Genomic DNA, 4,812 nt, shown 5'->3' on the forward strand with positions numbered 1-4,812 from the left:
GTGCGTGCATGCCCAAAATGATGGAAAGATGTCATAACATGAGGGAAATCATCAAAATTGGTTGTATTTGGTCAAATATGATGAGACAAATGTCAAACTAAGGTTGAACTAGGTGGAAAGCCATAGAAAGTTGATTGACAGTGTAGGATGATGTAGGAATACATGAATGCGAGATGAAGATGATTTGGTGAATCGAAAGACATGATCATGGTGATGGAGAATGAGATGAGGAGATGTTAGTATGATGGAAATACTTTTTCTTCTGAAAAGTGCACTATATGTCAAATGGAGCTTTATTTTGATATGGCAAATGGAATACAACGCATCATGGCATAAAGGGCCAGAGCGCAAATGCAAGCCTTTTGTGTTAACAAGCACAATACAAACATAGAATGACCTTCTCCTTCCTAAGGCATATGTACATGCCCCAGACTCTCAAAGGTACATTTTAATAGACAAAGAATGGAAAAAGATGACCATGAACCATCCCGACCAGTCTCATAGATTAGTTTTATATCATCGAGTGGCATAGGAACATGATCAAAGAAAAACAAAGCAAAAAATAAATCACTCACTAAACAGCGTGAGCCAACAGCTATCCTTGTCCATTATTAATTGCTTTTTAGTGTGTTAGGTGTTTAGATGGTGTTTGATAGGTTGATAATGTGATAGCACTATTTGTGGATTTAGTTGATAAGTTCTTAGTGACATGTTGGATTGATTGCCGGTTCACGTTGGTCAGATAGTGTGATTATCTTGAAAGTGTAGAGCTTTGAGTTTCAATTTGCAAAGTGCAAGGGTGAATGCAAAAGGTGTGGTTATCCACAGTGAGTATTTACAAGGTTTATTGCATATTTTGATGAGTTTTGTGATTTTTAGGGTTTTTGGGGATATTTGATGTTTTTGCATGACTAGTTTCTTCAGGACATTTTATGATTTTTAGGGTTTTTTTTAAAGATATTTTATGATTTTTAGTGATTTTTTAAGGACATGTTATGATTTTTAGTAATTTTTTCAGGATCATATTTGAATTTTTAAGGATTTTTTCAAGACATTATGTGATTTTTAGGATTTTTTTCAAGACATTATGTGAATGTTTAGGATTTTTTCAAGGCATTATGCAATTTTTAGTGATTTTCTCAAGACATTTTATGATTTTTAGGGATATTTTTAGGATCGTATAAGCATATACAAGTGTTAGCTCCAATCCGTTATGTGATAGGTCCAATGGATAGAAAGTACTTAGGGATATGCCCCCAGTTCAAGTTCAAACTTATGCACCATGTAGGTAATATGCCCCCAGACAAGACACAAATTATGTACAAAGGCCAATGACAGAGTGCGTGTGCAGACTGGTGATGCTTAGGCAAGGTAACAAAGGATATTAACCAGTTTGTGAGCCATGATAAGGGACCAAGGATGTCTTGCAATATAAAGGATATGATCGAGGAATGATGGAGGGGGAAAAGACCAGATGGAATCCTGATAGATGGAGGAGCAACATTGATTACACATGGTGCCTGTTTGCCAGGTTTTCACCATGGTACTTGCCCAAAGCGCCTATTTGCCAAGTTTTCACTTTTGGACAGAATTTTTTTCTTGACTCAAATTTTTGTGCCAAGATGCCTATTTGCCAGGTTTTCATCAAGACATCCATTTTTTCATGACTTTTTTCACTTTTTTCTTTTCTTTTTTTATGACCTTTTACTATTTTTTTGATATTTTTTCAGGACTTTTAGATGGAATCAAGAATGTCACTAACAAATGCTAAGAAGATATCTTTTGTTGGTGCTGCTAGCTAATGACCTCTGAATCCATGACTGGCCATAACTACATAGGATTTGTTCCAAGTCTGTAGCTAAAATCAAACCACTAGAAAGGCCTTGAGAGATACCATCATGTACTGTATGCAAGACAATGTCTATCTCTTATGAATCAAGGCATCTAAGGATAATTGGGTCAATAGAAATGTCATGTGGGATGTCACTGATGATGACATATACAAAGGCTTGTTGGATAAAGGATTGATTTTGCTTATTGGACAAATTAGGTAGTTGGATTGGGGGATAAACAAAGGGATATAAGGGAGGGTTGGGAGGGTTGAGACCAATGACCTTCCGCATGAATGCTGATTGAGAGAGCTCCAAAAGAATTTGTGGCATGTTGAACACTGGAACACTGATATTCATGGCATAATATTTTTCATTTTATATCATTGGGAGCTGCTTAGCTTTTGATTTTTTATGGTCTAATGGTGCCTTTCAGTTTTCACCAAGAGACCTATGCTTGTTATTTCTTTCTCTTTTTGCTTTGTAACTAGAAGGTGGAGTGGACTTGCCAAAATATGCCAATGTGTTCTCTTTAGGAGAAACTGCTTCTTTATGATCTTCAGTCATAATGCCTTCAAATTCTATTATAAGAGTGTCATCATTGTCGAATCGATCAAAAATTGGTGGTCCACGTTGGTCCCAATCCAAAGGTTCAGGATAACTTGAGGAGATGTCATCATTATTCTTAAATGGGCTTTGGTTGAAGGTAGATATATGGGTAACTGATTCAACTGGGTCAATTGGGTTATGCTTAAAGGCTAGAAGATTGTTGGTTTCAGGTGGGATATCCTCAAATGCCTTTTCATCATTCGAAACATCCATAGTCTTACATGTAGGTACCGTGGTACTAGGAGGACCTATTCGTAATGGTTTAAATCCAAGCCCCAAACTAGGAGGTTGTCCTTCTGTAGTGATAGGTTCAATGATTCCTTGTTTCTGAGATCCAAGACCACTATAGCCATCATAGCCTTGTTTTTGCCTGATAGTAAACCTAAGTCCATACTTTCTAGGAGACATCAAAGTGGGTTCTCATTCTACTTTTTCTTTCTCAATACATATGGATGTATTCTCATTGACAAAAGTATCATTCTTTGTGCTAATGGGAGAAAGTGGTGACTCCCTAATGTGAGAGACTTCAGAGATAAAGTACTCTCCACACCCATTGTCTTCAATCTTCATCTTTTCCTTGGCTTTACTGAGTAGTATATCGGCATCCACATAATTAGAGGGATTTGTGGCTTGTGCTTCATTGTTTGTTTGGATTTCGAATGCAGTAGCATCTCTTAGATTAGCACAAAATTGGAAAGGATCTGGATTGCCAGGGATGGTAACCTCCATGTTATTATAGGAAAACTTCAGACATTGATGATATGTAGAAGGGACTACTTTCATAGCATGTGCCCAAGGGCGTCCTAGTATCATGTTGCAATTCATTTCTATATCTAGGACATGGAATAATGTATCTTCAGTAGCTGGACCAACTCTGATAGGTAATGTGATGATGCCCTTAGAGAAGCACTCACCATCATCATAATCTTTTATTGTGATTCTTCAAGAGGGATCTACATCAATTTCAGAATAACCCAAATTGTTGACAACATTAAGAGTACAGATGTTCAGTCCTGCTCCTCCATCTATTAAGACATGTCTAACTTTGGCATTATGGATGAAGAATTTGAGATAAAGGGGATCATTATGGTTAGGTTTTTCCTTAGGAATATCTCAGGGTGAAAAAGTGATATGTTGTGATGTAGATAGGTTCCCAACCATGGCTTGGAACTGGGCAACATCAATGTTATCTAGGACAACTGACTCTTTAAGGGCTTGATCCAAGATCTTATGATGTTTGAAAGATGCACACAATAGGTCCAAAATGGGTATTTGTGTAGGGGTTTTTTTGAGTTGTTCAACAAGGCTATAATCAAATGAAGTAGGAGCAGTAGGTCTACTTGGGGGTGCCGGTCGAGTAGAAGCAGTAGGTCTTGATGGGGCTCTAGGTAGTGTGATCTTGCTACGACGTGTAGTGATAGAACAATGAGGGTCTTTATCCTTCAATGTGAATGTGGATATGTAGAAGTCAGACTCATTAAAGCAATTGGTGGTATAGTCATAGCTAGTGCGTGTGTAATTCACATTACCTTGGGAGTTTGAGTTTGAACTTGAGGGTTTCTCTTTGTCATGATTACCCAAAGGATCTTTGAAAATAGTGTGATCAGAGTTGGATGCTAGCAATGATGGATCAAATGTGATGACACCATCATCAATAAGGTCTTGTATTGCATGTTTCAGTTGGAAGCATGATAAAGTCTTGTGTCCTTTGGTGCGATGGTAATCACAATACTTTTTGTCATCCCACCAATCTACTTTAGTTAATGGTTCATCTTTGATTGGCGGTAGCTGCAGGAAGTTATTACTTAGTAACTATTGTAATGGAGTCTCAAGTGCTATTCCCAATGGTGTGAATTTCCTGTCTTTGGTTCTAGGATGTCTTTTGTCTTGTGTGGAAGTATTAGTTTTCTATTGTTGAGGTGTTTCTTGATTAGGAGTTTGTGAATTTGTAGGGTTTTCACCTTTCAAAGTCAGTTAAAGTTGTGCTATGCTAATCGTGCGGGTGTCCACAATGCCATCATTAGTCACATTCTTGTTTTTGGAGAAAAATTTTGCCTTGTCATTAGATGAGTTGGTATTTGTGTTATCTTTGTTTATCTTGAGGATTCCCTTACAGATAAGAGCATCTTCAATACTAGCCCCTTTTTTCATCAGTTTAGAAATGGTGCTTGGACTCCTAATTTTAAGTTCATATATTAACTCAGGGACTAAGTTTTCAATGCACAAGTTTACTTGTTGTTCTTCAAGAATGTCTAGTGAGCATTAACTAACTAAGCTTCTCCAAAGGAGTAAGAATGTGATGAATGATTCTCCTATCTTCTTTTTAGTTGAGCACAAATTAGAAAGTGTCACCTCATTTGTAATGTTAAAGGAA

Source organism: Cupressus sempervirens, chromosome 1, assembly GCF_028749045.1.
Source record: "Cupressus sempervirens isolate cs-2001-9-10 chromosome 1, ASM2874904v1, whole genome shotgun sequence".
Taxonomy (NCBI): Eukaryota; Viridiplantae; Streptophyta; class Pinopsida; order Cupressales; family Cupressaceae; genus Cupressus; species Cupressus sempervirens.